We start from the raw sequence: 18,414 nt of genomic DNA, 5'->3' as shown, positions 1-18,414 counted from the left end.
TGGGCAGTTAGTTTCTGGCCTGCTCCACAATCCCATTTCTTACCAAGGAAATGATCCTCAGGTTAAATTCCCATTTTTCATCAAATATGTTAATTCCTTGACTCGACGAATATTTTGAACAGCTACCCCATGCCAGGCCTTGAGGATATCACAGAGAAGACAATACCCTTGGTGCTCACAGAACTTGTGGTGTGTAACAGGAGAAAGATAAGTAAACTTCCAGTTCTAACTCAACCAATGCAGCATAATAAGGATTTTAATGAAAGTAACCAAGAATGTTGAGAAATGGCTAATTTTTACTTCCATAATGTTTTGCAGTTTATAAAGTGCTTTCACATGCTATAGCCCTTTTCATATTCACATGTGAAAAAAAATAGCGATGAGGTAGGGAGGGCATGGATTAATATTCTTGTATAATGGGATGGACAGAAGTGTATTCAACAGGATTCATGTCTGGAAGGGCACTGTCTTTTGGGAAAGAAGCAGACTGGTTTAGAAGAGGAGCCAGAGGAAGGGCCTGGGTGTAAGGGAAACAGTTTTGCTTCAGACAAAGGAACATTTGCCTTCTCTTTGGAGGCCAGCAAGAGGGAGCTGGAGGGGTGGGGGAGAAGAGGAAAGGTTGGAAGTGCTGGGAGGTGTGGGAGATAAGGAAGGCCAGTTCTGAAAGGCAACCTCTTTTAAGCTCTAGTATCCGTAGCCCCTCAAACAGGGTTTCCAACCACACACTCCAATTCACATACCTTTAGTCCTTATTTTTCCTCCTGAGAGTATAAATCTTCAGTGAACAGAATATAGAAGAAGTATGCTAGTACAAAATAGGCTCATTAGCCACAGAATCACTTTTTAAATTTGAATGTTTTTTCTTTCCTACCTTTATCTTCTCATTGTCTAGTTCAAAATTAGGATAATACTGTTTATGCCATTTCCTTGCCTATTTTATTCATTTAATAGGTTGTGAGCATTTCCCCAAATGTCTCCATAGCATCTGAATATATGCTTTTTTCCATAGGAAATACCACAGCTTCCCTTTTAATACTTTGATCTTTCCCAAAGCATCCTCACTTGGTTTCTTCACTGAGCCTCAGGACCAGCTTTCCGACTTGCGAAGGGCACCTCCTCTTACCTACCCTGAGCAATGAGGAAATCCAGGTCAGTGGTTGAGAATTTAGTAAGCTACACCATGGTACTTCTCCCTTGGCATCCATTTTGTGTGTCCACGCTTCTTGCAGGGGCCTTTAACTGACATAAGCCCCTCATATGGACTCCTGCCCTAGATAGCAGCCCACAGAGTCACAAGCAAATGTAGGTTCTTGTCATGACTTTTCCAACAGCCCTGTGAGCAAATCTTCCCTCCCCTCCCAGGGCCTTCCCCTGTGACCCTGGAAGCATGCTGTGTACTTCCTGTGAGTAATAAACTTTTCCATGGCAACATCTCTTGTGGTTCCTTGTGGAATGCCACTCAACATCCGCCACCCTGTGCTCCACTTAATAGCTATTAAATGAAAAAGTCTTAACACCTACCCGGGTTGAACAACTTGCCTGGGGGTAACAGAAGGTCAATACTAGAGAAGAAAACGCGGGTTATTTCTTCAAAGTGTTTAAAAACCTGTCTCTGACCGCGTCCATCCAGGATACATATCTAGATAGTTTACACAAAATCCACAGGCCATTATAGTCCCACAGAATAGAGTTATTTCCAATTCTATTTTCCAAGGGTGTAATAGAAAAATTTTTCCTGGACACTTATTGAAAAGGTCAAGGGAGATTTCATTCAAGACTCTTGCCTCTGGGGAAAGAGATTGAACTCAACTCTGAATACAACAGGAGCAATGGGGATTTACAGCCAATGGGCAGGATGAGGGGTTGGCTGGGAAATTACTAGGAGGGGTTTTGTTAGATACTACAGGTGGTGGGGTGGTAGGAGAGCAAGGGTTTTAGATGAGCCACTTAACTGAGTATCAAGGATGGGGGACATTTTTGATAAACTGGTTTAGTGGGATTCTTTGCTAAAACTGGGATTTGTAGGCACAGAACAAGGCCGAGCTGAGAAGAGGACTCTAAGGAGCCTGACTGAAGTTTTCTCAAGGAAGAAATCCTTGTCATGGCCACTGCCATGAGGTCCTAGGGGCCCCTGGACTCCCCCTGTTTCTTTCCAGCCAAGACTGCGAATTTTCCCTTTTCTCTCCCTTTTGGAGACTGTGAAATCTGCAACCCGGAGAGATCACTTCCTTTGGCAGCTGCTCCATTTGTCCTGGGCTGGTCCAAGGCCAGGGAGAAGAGGATTAGAGGAAAGAGAGTGGGGGTAGGAATGCTTGATGGCTGCCCTGGAGAGGAGAGTCTTAGCTGGGGATTTATCCTTGTGGTGGGAGAAAAAAAAAAAAAAGAAAAAAAAATTCTGGGAAAATACTTCCTGGGTTCTAAATATCAGAGAATTTACTCCACAGAGTTGAGAGCTGCCTTCGTTCTCTCAGGGTATCTCCTTAATGAAAATACAGAGTCCGTGCAGTGATTCTGCAAGACTTTCTCCCTATAAAGCCCTATTATGTTTGCAATGCATATTTATACAAAGTCATAACCCGGGAGAGAAAAATGCTACTGTCCTGTAGGACTCGATTTGTTGATTGTGTGGATAATGGTAAAAATCAGTACTCTGGCCTCATTTGGGGACCATTACTATGACTTTAAAATTCAAGATATATCACTTTCCCAGAAAAGGCAACCTAAGCGTAGACATGAAGTCTTTGGGTGATTAATGATTAGACTCCCTGAAGAGTGAGCTGTGGAGGAGCCAGACAAAATGGAATTAAAATGTTGCATGTTACCTAACATTCCCTCAGATGCCTCAGAAACTCCCCGCACATTTGTCATTTCTCGTATCCTCTTAAAAGTCAGCTACGTTTCCAAACTTCTAAAAGTTTAGTGAGAATCTTGATTGAGGTAGGGTTTCTTTTCTTTCTTTTTCCCAGATGATAATAGCCTTCAAGACTAATGCTCCCTGATTTCCATGTGTTTGTTTCTCACCAGTAAATGAATACTTATCCCTGTAAGAGAGCTACAAGAATGAATAAAATAACATAGATGAGCCTCCTGGTGCTGAACCTGGCACATAGTGAGTCCTCAATAATGATAGGCATTGTCAGAATTATTATGTGTGACAGACATTGGGATTTATTCTCTACAGAATCTAATTCCTGTAGTTCTTATGGCAACACCTCTAACTTTCTTTGGGGTCCCATTCCTCCCCTAATGAGTTTAAGTGTTTTTTTTTTGTTTTTTTTTTTTTTTTTTTTGTGATAGAAGATCATATCTTAGCAAACAGAAATAATAATAACAGGCAATTATTTACCAGAACTTTACCAGGTACCAGGCACAATTCTAAGCACCCTACGTTCATGGATTATCTCATTTATCATCCAAAACCACCTCATGAAGGAATCCACTGGTGAAGATAAGGAAAGGTACTGTCATGCAGGACCCCAGAATATCATGGCTTCAAAACACAGAAGCTGGGGTGCCTGGGTGGCTCAGTTGTTAAGCTTCTGCCTTCAACTGAAGTTGTGATCTCAGAGTCCTGAGATCCTGCCCTGAATCAGGCTACCTGCTCAACTGGAAGCCTGCTTGTCCCTATCCCTCTGCACCCCTTCCTCATTCCCTCTCTCTCAAAGTAAATAATTAAAATCTTAAAACACACAAACACACACACACGCATGCACACACGCACGCAAGTTTATTTCTCTCTCCTGTAATAATCCTGACTGAAGGGATCTAGATAGACTGGCTCAGTTGTGCTCTACTTGACCTTTCAGAAGTTTGGGTCCTTCCATCTGAGTTTCTCAGGGCATCATCCTCATCTGCATAGATAGAGCTGGATCTCTGTCATGTTTGCGTTTCAATTGCCTAGACGGGGAATAAAGAGCTTGGGGGACACAATACACTTGATCCCTGAATTCCCAGATCTGAAAGAGGCTCCTATCCCTCACACTGTAGTCCATGGGTCAGAACATCATTACAAGGACACACTCAACCCCAAGGGAGTCTGGGAAATGTAGTCTCACTGAGCACAAGTCCTTTCTGGGGGTGAAGAAGAGAATAGAGTTCAGGGGGCACTTGGTATTACAAGTATTATGGGAAATATAAGTAACACAAGTAAAACATTATTCACTCAGTTTTATGAAGTGGGGAAACAGGCTTAGTGAGATTAAGTCATCATAGGGGATTCTGTCTATACACCATCCACACACCATACCCTAGCAGACAGTTCCTGTACCACTTTCCTGGAATCTTTGTCTGAGAGTTATTTCCAGCCACGGGAGCAGAGTTGGCCAGCTTGGTTAATGGTCCCAGAGAAGCCTTGGTCAATAAGAGGACAGGAGTCAATAGATAAATTACCCAATATTCCTTGTCCCCATGCCACTGTTCTGAGATGTGGTCCACAAAGTTAGAGTGACCACAGCATGACTCTCAGTTGTCCAGCAGTAACTTGCTCATAAAACTTTATTTATTAATTTTAATTTTCCCCTCACTCTCTTACTTCCCTCTTCCCTCATATGCTTCATGGGATTACCTCCAAAATAAACTATTTGCCTCTAAATATCTATATCAACTTCTGTGTTTGGGCATTAAAACTAATAAATGCACACAGTTAGCAAATTCTGGGGGAAAGAGAACTTGAATTTGGCTCGCTGTATCCAGACCTGCCTTCTTAACCACGTGGCACAGCTTTCCCAAGTCCTGAGGAGGAGAACCATGTCTCATGCATCACTTCATCTACTGATGATGGATATAATGCCTGGCACACAGGACAAGGGAAAGGAAGGAATGATGGCTCAGCCTGGAATGTGAGCCTTCTGTGTGATAGGTATGGTGCTAATTATTCTATGTGCCTTATTCCATTGCCTCCTACCCTCAGCCCCAAGGCTGTCAACTCACCTAATCATCTTTGGATCTCCAGAACCCAGCACAGAGCCTGGCACAAAAGAAGTCCATGCTTAACAAATGAGTGTTGAGTAGTTAAAGTGAACGTTAATGATTCTTACAAAGTAGGTGCCATTATTAATTTTTGTCAGATGAAGACACTTAAATTCAGAGAAATTAATACCACTTCAGGATGACAGCTAAGGAGGAGGGAGTGGAGGTAGGAAATGTGATGGCGACTGAGTTCTGTTGTAAGCCTGACACCATACTGAGAGCTTCATTTAACTACCTTAGTTAATCATGACACCGACACTATGATGTAGGCTGCAAGTATCATTTTTTGAATGAGAAACTGGGGATCAGGGACCCTAAATAACAAACATGAAATCATTCAGTTAATAGGAGGCAGAGATTCACTTTGGAGCCAAATCTCTTCATCTCCGATTTCTAAGTTTTTTGACTATAATACATAATCATAACTAATAATGATAAACATTTAAGTATTTATAATAATTATAAACATAAAATCACTTCTCTGGGCTAAATGCTTTTTCATATCTAACTCATTAAGTGCTTGTAGCAATCCTATGAGGTTGGTACTATAATTACCCCCAATTTTCACTGGGCCGACACTCTCACTTTAGTTTATTCACATTGAATTGAACTATCCCACTTCATGGAACATCCATTGCCACTGTCTTCTAAATTCCATTATTGTCATTGAGAAAAATGCCTCCAGTGAGACTGAATAATTGCATACCTTGTAAGTAGTCTTTTTTTCTGTCTGGCTGGGTTTAGGATCTTCTTATTGCCTTTGATATTTAACAATTTGATTATAATTCCAAAGTTTATTTCCTTTTTTTTAAAAATCTTGGTTGGGAATCATTGTGTTTCCTGAGTCAAAGGAATCATATTTTGGACCCATTCTAGAAAATTCTTAACTATTATCTCTTTTAATATTTGCTTTTTTTCAATTCCCTCTTTTTGTTTCTCTCAAAAACTTAAGTAGATATGCTAGATGTGAATAGACATGTTAGACTTTCTCATACTATCAACCATTCATCATGACACACCCCTCATATTTCTTTCTTTCTTTGTCTCTTTATATTGGTTATTTCTTCAAATGTATTTTCTGATTCATTAATTTTCTTTGAAGTTGCATCTCTTACTCTGTTTAACTCATACCACTGTTTTATTGCAACTGTTATTTTTTTACGTTTCTTCAGTTCTTTCTAAAACCAGACCTACCTGGTCTTGTTCCTCGTGCATATTTTAATTTCTTCAATATTTTAGATACACTTTTTCTACACTTATATCTGATAATTCAAATATATGAATGCTAAAATGGATTTAATTTGGTTGATTCTTGTTCCTTTTAACTCCACTGGTTGGCCTACTTTGTCTAGTGTTTTATGCTCTATAATTTTGATTTTCAGCTAATGTTTAAATTTCTGGGATTCCTCCTATAGAGGGTATATGTGTTTGTTTCTGCCAAGTTTCCTGAAAGCTAGCAATTTAAGACCACTTTGAAGTAATTTGAGAGGTAATGCAAATTTAAAACTCAGCCGTCCTGAAGGCAGGCCTGTAGTTACAGCTTTTCTCAGCTTCCTCTTTGGTTTGGCTCTTGGTGCTTTCTCTACTTTCTTACATACTAGCTATGGATTTAAAAGGATAATTGTGTATTTTTCTGTTACACTGGGTATTTTGTAACAAAAGGGATTTAAAAGATATATTTTCTGACATATTGCTGGAAATATACTGAATTAACATCCATCTTCCAAGTATCAATTTCCTACCCTTTTATAAAGGCACGGAATATATTTACTAAGTCTTTCAGGCTGCATTTCTAGGCCCCAGCTTGGCAGTGACCGGGCATAATGTTAAGAGCTTGGGGTAGGATGAGGTCATTACAAAGGCAAACACCCTCTTACTTATCAGTTAGTTTTTCTTGGTAAATGCGACTCCCAATTAGCCCTAGAAGAACAGTCTGGGGCTTGCCCAGCTATTGTTGCATTTGGCATCCCCTGGTGAACAACCTTTGCAGTTGCCCTACAGTGGACCTCTAGCTCCACTGTCAATCCCAACCCCAAGGACTTCGCTTCATCTCAGTGCCAATATGGAAGGAAAAATGACGTCTATCCTCCTTTCCCCATTATTTCTACCAGATTGAATATCACCTCTTCCAGGAAACCTCTCTCTCTCTCTCTCTCTCTCTCTCTCTTTTTTTTAGTTGTTTGTTTTAAGATTAATTTATTTATTGGGGTGCCTGGGGGATCAGTAGGTTAAGTGTCTGCCTTCAGCTCAGGTCATGATCCCAGGGTCACAGTGGGCTCCGTGCTCAGCTCAGCAGGGAGTCTGCTTCTCCCTCTCCCTTTGCCACTCCCCCTGCTTGTGCTCTCTTGAGCCTGTTCCTTCTCTCAAATATAGGAAGCCTCTTTTAACTCTCTTTGACCCAGTTGACTATCACTCACTCCCTTGTCTCTGCTACTATTAATTATTTTACTTATACCGTGAAAGAATTCAGAATATATCAGTTTAAAATAGGTCTCTTTGATATAAACATTATTTTTAGCTGAAGGCAATTAAGATGCAGCAAATGTAGGAAAAGCTCTCTCTACCCTTTCCCTTTCTGCCCACAGGCAAGGTATACATTCTTCTTTTATTGGAGACACCCTAGAGATAGCCTTAGAAGAAGCCACAAACACACCTTACTCTATCAGTCTCCTCCCATTTATTTACCTTCCCACAGTCTGCTGCCCTTGGGAGCCCAACACTGCTTTGCATGGTCCTGTCATTTCTTTACACATATACTCTTCTCTGTTGAAGATGTCATAAAAGCTGAAATTCTAGGCACGGCTTTTAGTTACATTTCCTTGAGTTTTCTCTTGCATGATGTATGTACTACCTACTAATAAACTGTTCATTTTTCTCTTGTTAATTTGTCTTCTTATTAAATAACCCCAGTGAAAAACCCAAGATGGGTATAGGTGAAATTTTGCCTCCCCTACACCTATTACACAGGGCTGTTCTTTATTTCCTAAATACCCATCTCCCTTACCAAAGGAGAAATTGCTTGATGACTCTCGTCCTGGAGTATTCACTTCTGTTTCCTTGACCTCAGGAAGCTCCCCTGAGACATTTTCTCATTAGCTCGTCTCCTTATTCAGTTAATATTTATTGAGTATTATCCCTGTACCAGACACCACGCTCTTCCAGGGTGACAACAGAGAAGAGGACCCAGGGCAGGAATAGACTACTGAATTGAAGAGAATTCTCTCTCGAGTCTTCTACACCTCTTTGGCCAAACTGCAGTTATGGTACTTACATACCACTTTATGGGGCAGTGATTTCATCATGTGTTGTGTTTCCAATGTGACTATTAGTTCTTCCAAGACAGAGAACTACCGCTTATTTATTTTATATTCCAATTATCCAGTATAGGGGTCAGCAAACTCTGGTCTGTGGGCCAAATGTTGCCTCCCGCCTATTTTTCATCTGGCTTGTGAGCTATAAGCAGTGTTGATAGTATTTAATATTTGAAAAAAAATCAAAAGAATATTTCACAACACATGAAAATGAAAATTATATGAAATATAAATTTCAGTGCCCATAAAGAAGGTCTTATTGGAATGTAGCCTCTTGTTATTTACATATTGCCTGTGACTACTGTTTACATATTAAAAATGGCAGAGCTGACTGGTTGTAAAAGAGACCTTTTGGCTACAGGTTAAAAATATTTACTGTCTTGTTATTTACTGAAAAAAAATTTACAGGCTCTCATCTAGCATGTTAACCTTTTGTGAGCAAAAAGGGCTGTGTTAACTCCAGGAGTAGGTAGGTTTGGGCTAGGATAAGAGAGGAGGAGGAAATCCCTCCTGTGTAGTGGGGCACCTTTGGATGCCTTGCAGCTGGTGGTGCTCACGGGAATTTATACAAAATCTCTCTCTCTCAAGGAACAAACAACACTGTGCTAAGACCTGAGTCTGGCTCCTTTTTGTCCCCAAAAAGAAAGGTAAGCTATATTCTGCTACTAACTCCATTCCATTCCAGAGAAGCAGTAAGAACATATGACATCATCACAGAATACTTATTCCAAGGGGAGGAGATTTGGCTTGACTGGGTACAAGAAAACAAAGGGCAGGGTTCCTGAAGGGAAGGAAGTAGATGTCCTCCATAGCTTCTCTTAAAATGGGAATATTTGGGGGAGTGATTATACTTTCACTTAATATCCAATCTCTCTTTTTTTAAGTATTCAATGACTTCATGTTTGATTTTGAATAAAATTTCAAATTCTGCTCCTTACAAAGCCCATCACGATCAAGCAGGCCAGCCCTAGCTTCCCTCCGCTATCCTGGTTGGCGCTGCTTGTCCCCTCTCTGTACCTTAGCTTCATGTGTCCTTTTTGTTCCTCAAACATACTTTTCTCACCACACGGCTCTGCAGGCTGATTCTCCTTCTTCCTGGAATGTGCTTCCTTCTTGTTTGAGCTCATCATCTTCTATCAGGTGTCAGCTCAAACATCGCCTCCACACTGAAACCTTTTCTAACCCCTGACCTAAAGAGACTCCTTCCTATTACTTTTTTCCATTCCACTATCCCTCACAGAACTGATTACAATTTTGAATTATGCAAATATATGGTGGTTGACTTGATTTGTTGGCTTCCCCACTAGAATGTATGTTCTATAAAGGTATAGGTTACTTATCACATTGGGGGTTAGGGCTTCACCATAGGTGTGGGGGACACAAAAATTCCATCCAAACATCTCTCATCGAGGCTGAGACTGGAATAAAATTCTCTTTGGCCTTGTGCGGCTTAGGATCGCTTGTGGTTTGTGTTGGCAGCAAGAAATTAGGCCAATGCTATATGCTCACTGCTCTGGCAGATCAGATACTCACATGATGGAGACATTTTAGTCCACAATTGTCTATCAAATCACCCCAGAACTTAGTAGCTAAAAAAGTGAATAATCGGGGGCGCCTGGGTGGCTCAGTGGGTTAAAGCCTCTGCCTTTGGCTCAGGTTGTGATCCAGGGGTCCTGGGATTGAGGCTGCTTCCCTTCCTCTCTCTCTGCCTGCCTCTCTGCCTACTTGTGATCTCTCTCTCTGTCAAATAAATAAATAAAATCTTTTTTAAAAAGTGAATAATCATTTTCATCTTTCACAGCTTCTACTGTACAGAATTTGGGAAGGGCTAGACTGTTGGTCCTGTGGACTGCCATCATCCAAAGGCTAGACAGGAACTAGCCAAGGGTCTGAGGAATAAGCTTTTCATATGCTGAATCCCTAACCCCCAGTGTGATAATATTTGGAGGTTTGAGGAGAATTAGTGTTAGCTTGGGTCATAAGGGTCGGGCCATCACGATTGTTATAGGTCTTATAGGAAGATGAAGGCAGAGAGAGAAAGAGAGAAAGATGGTCATCTGCAAGCCAGTAAGAGTTTGATCAGAATCTGAATTGGCTGGTACCTCGATACTGGACTTTCTGGCCTTTGTAACTGTGACAAATAAATTTCAGTTCCTCTTTAAGCCACCCAGTCTATCGTCTTCCTCTATTGCAGCCCCAAGCTAAGACACCAGATGATTTCTTTCTTGCTCTTGGAAGAATGAGACAGCCTGAGTCATAGGACACTTTGGGTTGCCAAGCTCAGGACCTTTGGGGGATGAAGCTCTGTTCTCCAGTGAGGAGGTGGTAATTATTTTTCTTATGTTTGGGAGGCTGAATGAGGACACTGGCGGGCCTTGCAAGAAGACTAGGAAAGGGAAAATACTGGGATTCTGAATCCCTTATTGAGGGGTGTGCAAGCCCTGTGGCCAAAGGAAAGGACAGCTGTGAAGGGATCTTCTTCCAGTTTCTAGACCACTAGCGACATAGGGACTCAAGCAGTAATGACTGGCTCCTTCAAGCAGCCTGCCACTCTCAACAGATCTCAGTATAGAAATACCACCCATTACCTCCCTGACTTCCCTGAGGTGGAAGTTTGTCACTTTCTTCTCCTCCAAGGGCCAACTTATTGATCCACTGCAGTCTCCTGCTCACTCCCTAGTGCAGACAGGAGCATCGCAGGCTGTGTTCTCTAGGAAGCCGACACTGCATGCATAATGTCTATGAAGAGTGCTCTTAGAGTTGCCACCCATGGAAAGAAAGGGAAGGAAGCAGGCTTGGGAAGAGGGGAGATGTTGCACTGTTATGCAACCTTCAAGAAGGTTTCAGCTGATCCCTGGGGGGCTCTGCAACTGGAGTGGTCCTTCACACATGTTCCAAACTGGGGAGAAGGGATCAGGCATTTAACTGCCTGTGACCTCTAGTCATTGCATGGAGACCACCCTGGAGAGAGTGTGTGACCTTTGAAAAGATGTTTCTCTTAGGCAAGGCAAGTCTAACAGGGTCTGAGAGCTGAGGGCTGTCCATGGACAGAGGGTCCAGTAGTTGGCCCAGTTGCTTTGGGCCTAAAGTATCTCCAGCAGGTATGTCAAAGCATGTCCACAAGAGATTGGCTGGGACATGCTAGTATACCTTGAGGACTGGGGTTGGATTCATACTTCCCTTAAATTATAATGTGAAAGAATGAGATCCAAGTGAGGTGAGGAAAGGGAGCCTAGAAAAGGAAACCCTGATTTTCACAAGTCAAGGATATCTCTCGAGATGTGGCATTTTTTCTATCACAGACCCACTGGTCGGGTTCCACACTGTGTCATGACAGTCATTCCTGAAATTGCTCTCTTGTGTATGAAGATTCTACTTTTAAAAAGAAAACTATTCAAATAAAGAAAATGGGAGCATGCAAAGCTACAGCCATTATTCCTTTAGATTTGGACCTCACAGCCAATTCCTAGAGGAATTTAATTTTTCCTTTATTCTTGTGTGAGAGAGGATGAGATTTCTTGGGGTCCTGGTTGTCTCCCTCAGCTCAGGAGCTGACGTGTCTTCCAGTCTGTGAGTTGGACCCTTCAAGTGATCTGCAAATGTAGGTTCTTTAGCTGGGGCAAAAAGCTCAGGTGACAAGATGTCATAGGGTTTTCCTTAATTAATTCTGACTTTGGAATTAATGAGTGTGTAAGTGAAGTTTTGTTCTAGGAGGTTGCATGCTGTGTGTGCGTGTGTGTGCACACGTGTGTGTGTGTGTGCGTGCACGTGTGTGTGCGTCTGTGTGTGTCTGTGTACGCATCAAGGCTCAGCGGAACAGCTTCAGGTCTGACTGAATTAACTGACTGGTCCTCTTGCCTCCTGTGTGTGCTGGGCTTGTGAGTGTCCTACATTTCGGTCACAGCGATGATGTCAATCGGTACACTCCCAACTCTGTTCTCAGACTTGCTTTCCTCTTGGGACAATCCCGTGTTAATATTCTAAAATACAAAAGCATTTAGAAGAAAGGGCAGAAAAGGAAAGAAGGTTAAACGAGAAGACAGAGATACAGGGATTTTCACTTCCTTTCCTGAGCTATGAGACCACCATTCTTTTGTTTGCCAAATGATAAAAGAACTATTTCCTAATCAGAGTATTGTGTGCGCCATTCAGAAATGTGTTACTGCTCCCTTCACAGCTCCAAAAGGGAGCTGACAGGCATCAGAAGAGAAGAATTGTAGTGACCGTAGGAATAATAGGAATGAAAAAAATCAATGTGGAGATGTAATTGAAAGTAAGAACTGGTGGTCAGGGTAATTGAATGGTAATATTGCGAGCAGAAACCAAGTAGGATCAGGTAACTGTGAGATTAGGCAATTCAGAGATGTGCAGATCTCTCTCCTCTCTGGGATAATGCGGGCCTCTGAGATGGTGGACATAGATGTTATCAGATGCGCTCAAAGAGAAGTTCTCTAGTTTTTTTTTCCAAGTCTTTTTTTTTTTTTTTTTTTTAATTTCCTTACAAAGAATGCCTGGAGACCTGGAATGAGTCCAAGGCTGTGACTTTGCAACTGGACTCGGGCATGTTCGATCCTGTCCTTGTGACTATCTTCACAACAGAATTCAATTGCTCCCTGTCAGCCCACTCTATCAAGGCACACCTGACCAAAACGATGACCAGAAATACTTAAGCAGCCACACAAAACTCATTCTGTCTGACCAGTCTCAGTTCCTGGAAGAAAACTGCAGTTAAAAGTATTATTTATTTTCCTTTACCCAAGGAGTGATATAATGAAGAAGATTTCATAGTGTTTTTATTGGGAAAGTGAGTGCTATTCATGGGCATTAAAAAAAAAAAACAAAACAACAACAATAAAAAAACCTCCTCTTGATACATACATTCATCTAACATTACCTCATGAGGTTGTCCCATGACTTTGCCTATCAATTTCCGTAAAATCAATATTGCATTATGGTTGGAGTCAGATCTGGATTGTGTGACCTTGGGCAAGTCACTTAATCTCTCTGCCATGATCTATGTGAACACGCTGAAAATAATTCTGGCCACTTCGAGAAGGGAAGGAAGATTAATGATGGCATGCTTTTTTAGATGACTGTCTCTGTGGCTGTTTCTCCCACTCCTTCATTTTGTGTGTGTGCTTTTTTATGTCTGATTTTCTTTGGAATCCAAATTCAGCCACCCACACGCTGACACAAAGACAAAGCTATCTCCAAACACAGGATGACAATGCCTCCACTCTGCTGAATTTTGTATCTGCAGACACAGTTATCATTTGTAAGTGTCCTTTGTTTCTCCTTTGTGGGAGGAAGAGGAGGGAGGCAGAGACATTCTTTTGGAAAATAATTGTTGCATATACTATATTGTTCTCTTCCTTCTGAATGAATTTGTGGTTTCTTGCTCTTGGGCATCTTGCTTCCTCAACCCCAGTGTAGCTGGGCCCCACTTTTACCTCCCATCGTTCCACCAGCTCGTGTAATTGACGATCCCGTTTGCTCTTCCAGCTCCAGCTCAGTATTCCCTCCAGGATACATAAGAGTGTTTGTCCCACACCGTCACAAGCTGTGACTGTAGGGGATAAACTGATATTTACTAGCCCATTGAATGCAAACCTTGAGGCCTCACCAACTCTTCCAATTGCTTTTTCTTTTTTTTGAGATTTTATTTACTTATTTAACAGAGAGAGACACAGCGATAGACGGAACAGAAGCAGGGGGAGGAGAGGGAGAAGCCCTCTCCTGCATCTGAGAGCCTGATGCAGGACTCAATCCCGGGACCCTGAGATCATGACCTGAGGTGAAGGCAGAGGGTTGACGAATGAGCCACCCAGGCGCCCTCCCAGTTGCTACCTTGACTCTCCTATTCTTTTGCTATCAGATTTAGTGAAAGGGCAGTGTATTAGCTCATAAATTCCATTCCTAACCCCTGGCTATCCAGTTACTACCTCATCGCTCTGTTATTAAAATTGTTCTTTCTTCATCTCAATTCTGGGACCAATGTTTCATAGAGATGTCAGCATTGTCAAAAGATGCGTCTTATTCCTGTGGACACTTCATTCTATTGGGTCTAAATACACTCATTTGTTGTCGTGGCTTCAACTACCACTTCCATGTGGATAAATCCTACATCTATGGTTTTACACATCTCAGTCCACAATTTGTTTTAAAATATCCTTTCCTACCATTTGTCCATCTCACAGCATATATTGCAGGCTTGCAAAGATCCCTTTGTGGGACAGTTGGAACACCATAGTGAAGATATTGGATTTTATCCTATAGACAGAGTTGATTGAATGTGCCTAAGATATTTAGAGATATTAAAGACACCGTCTGGAGACATGTATTGTTTTCATTCAACAGACAGGAAGATGGGTTGAGGGTGGAAACCTGGGCCTTCCCAAGCAGCCACTCATCTGTTTCTAGCCTTATGCAGGCACTCAAACTCTGCTGCAAATACACCCAGATTTCAATTATTCTGCTTTAGAAACAGCAGAAACGGGACGCCTGGGTGGCTCGGTTGGTTGGACGACTGCCTTCGGCTCAGGTCATGATCCCGGAGTCCTGGGATCGAGTCCCACATCGGGCTCCCAGCTCCATGGGGAGTCTGCTTCTCCCTCTGACCTTTTCCTCACTCACGCTCTCTCTCACTGTCTCTCAAATAAATAAATAAAATCTTTAGAAACAGCAGAAACAAACACACAAGCTCAAAACAAGGAGTATACTCAACTTCCCCTTCTTCCTTGCCAAACCTGCCCAATGTCATCGTGAATTATTAATTCTTCCACTGTAACAATAAGTCTGTTCTGTCTTCCCTAATTCATTTCCATTTTTTTTTCTTTCTTATTCCTAGCTCTTACCTTCTTTTTGGACTTAAGAAATAGCCACCTGAACAATTCACTTTATAACATGCTATCAGCTAAAGTTCCTATAATACATGTGTAAACAATTCTCCTACTGAGATAATCTTCATAGACTTCCATTGCCCACTGTAGGTTTCTGAACTTCCTAGATCTCATCCCCAAATATGGCCTGTATATTTTCACCATTTTATTAGCTTATTAGTGACTCAAGATAATACGACTTTTCTCTGGTCTTCTGAATCAGTAAGGTAATTCCCCTCTTTCCATACCATTCTTTTTCTTTCTCTTTTTTTTTTCTTTTTTAAGATTTATTTATTTTAGAGAGAGAGAGAAAGCAAGCATGAACAGGAAGGAGAGAGCATCTCGAGCAGACTCTGTCTTACATGGGTCTCAATCTCATGACCCCGAGATCATGACCTGAGCCAAAACCAAGAGCTGGACACTTAACTGACTGATGATTTAACAAGTGTCCCTCCATACCATTCTAAGCAAGCATTACTACAGTGGCATTTCCAGGCTCAGTCCATATCTACAATAATCTATTTACAGAAACTACATCTCTCAATATTTGGTACAACACAATTGGTCTTCTCTAGTATTTCTTGCACTGTTTTGTTTTTTTTTGATGGGAACTGGAGCATTCTAGTAGTCAAATGAAGATTCTACCTCCTTGGTTGGAGGCACAGCCCTCCAACATACTCACAAAGTGACACCTAAATGCACAGATATTTTTTGATGATTTTCCAGTTGACTCATTTCCTGAGTCTCTGGTCTTGGTGTGCAAAGAAAGGAACACACGTGAGTCTCCAAGCATAGGTTGGCCAGCAGTTGTTTCTTTCAATCTAGACTCATCTGCTTTTGAATTCATGAAAATTCCTTGGAGATTCCGGAAATATTATTCTTAATTTTCAGTACTATTTTAAGTATTTATATTTCCTGTATCTTCAAAGGTATTTCATTTGGAAGTTGAGGACCCGGATTATACAAAACTACCTACTTGCTGTTTTAAAATGGGAATCCATTTTTGTTGTGATTTTGAAAGATCGCTGCAAACAGATGATCAAAAGAAAAATATAGACAATTTAAGGTGAGTTAATGAAGACAGAAAATGGCCTGTGTTGTTACACAGAAGATAAACCTATGCCTCGCTCTTGCCACACAAACTTTTTTGATTTCCTTGACCACATAGGAGTTCCTTCCCTCTTCAGGCTTAGACACAGACTGAGATCTTTGTGTTGACCCCCAGCTTTGATGCCCTCACATATTTCCATCAGTCGCTGTCCTGGATCCTACTTTATCCTTCATGACTTGGCTTAAATGTCACTTCCTCACAGAGTCATTCACTGACCTCCCAATATGTAATTGATTGGATTTCTCTCCTCTGCTTTTATCTAGTACCTCATAATTTCCATCAGAGAACTAAACTACAATCTAATATTATATGTCTTTTGGTCCTTTGTATAATAATATTTGTTATTCACTTTAACCTGAACTCTAAGTGCACAGAGCCATGAGCTCTAAGATGGCAGAAATAATGCCTGGTTTACCGAACTATATGTTGAAAGTTTAGCATAATTTCTTGCACATAATAGGAGATAAAAAATAAAAATTTGTCGTTAAATGACTTTTAAGTATATAGAGAGGATTAAGAATGAAAATGCTTATGTATTTTATGTAGTTTTATTTGCTTTATAAAAAGCTTTATATGAAGCTATACATACTTTTTTATAGCTTATATCCTTTTACAAATGTTAGTTTTGATGTAATGGTCACTCTATGGGGTAGAGGACTTAATGCTCAAGGTCTGTAAGTCCTGAATCAATTTCAACAACCTTTCCCTCAATCACTTCTCTAGAAGGAGCTGTTGCTAACAAAGCAAGACATCAAAACAAAACAAAACAAAACAAAAAACAAAAAAACAAAAAAACAAAAACAACCCAGAATGCTCAGAGCAATTCTAAAACTGAGGCTAGTGTAACATTGCATAGAAATAATTTCAGGGGGGTGCCTGGGTGGTTCAGTGGGTTAAAGCCTCTGCCTTTAGCTCGGGTCGTGTTCCCAGGGTCCTGGGATCGAGCCCCACGTCGGGCTCTCTGCTCAGTGGGGAGCCTGCTTCCCTCTCTCTCTCTGCCTGCCTCTTTGCCTACTTGTGATCTCTATCTGTCAAATAAATGAATAAGATCTTAAAACAAAACAAAGAAATAATTTCAGGAAAGGTATGGTGAACACAAATTCCAAAGATTGAGATAGTTATTATTCAACGAACACATCTGAAAATGAACACCTGTCAAATCCCCTGATGATGCCTCAACTCCTGTGAGAATTTAAAGTAAACACATGAGGGATGTTTAATCACTTTATCTTTTCAGATTACAAACTTCCATTGTTGTGTGTAATAGCTTTGATTTCAAAATGGACAAAATGTTTTTCATTATAACCTATTGAATTCTGTTGGGAAATGCTCTAGATCAGTTTATTATTTATAGGAATCCTATGGTCAAGGCCTTATAAGTGAGGAGCTTTTTATAACATGAGTAAGTGCCTTTAATTCATCTCATTTGCTGGTAATTATTTGGCTATTGGATTTTCTCAAAGAAGGGCTCCTATACAGAATGCAGTCTCATCACAAGGCAACGATCCCCTAAGAAACTTGCTAACTCAGCCCAAATCCCAGGCAATTATAATTCTATTTTATGCCCTTAGAAGCAGGAAGGAGAAAGGATATAGTCAGGAACCTACTAAGACTTTACTATTTTTTCCTTAAAAAAAAAACAAACAAAAAAACGAAACATCTCTAATCTCGACCACTTTAATCGACATGATTGGTAGAATAATTGTGCTGTGGAAATATGATTCCAGAGTCTAAAAGTCCCCTCGGTAGAGGACATCCCCTTGGTAGAGGACGCCCCCTTTATCCCCTGAACCTGGACCCTGTGGTCTCAGAGGCCTGGGTGGAATTCAGCTCTTCTGTCTTCAAGCTCTTTGTCAGAGGGAAGCCCAATAATCCCATACGTTTATAGTGAGAGAAGAGTGAGATATTACATATAAAGCCCTTGTCATAGTGCCTGGCATATAAAAAGCCCTCGAAAATAGTGGTTACTGAGATAACACATACCTATAAACACAGATCTAACTCCTGTTATCTTTGCAGATGTTTCTTTAACGAGTGAGTCCCAGTCCTTGAAAAAATGAAACAGTGGGAACAAATAAATGTTTTACAAAGACCATATAATATTTACACAATGAAAATATAGACCTCTTAAGCAGAAATGAATAAA

The sequence above is a fragment of the Lutra lutra genome, chromosome 2 (assembly GCF_902655055.1).
Source record: "Lutra lutra chromosome 2, mLutLut1.2, whole genome shotgun sequence".
NCBI lineage: Eukaryota > Metazoa > Chordata > Mammalia > Carnivora > Mustelidae > Lutra > Lutra lutra.
Note: the sequence above shows the minus strand (reverse complement) of the source record.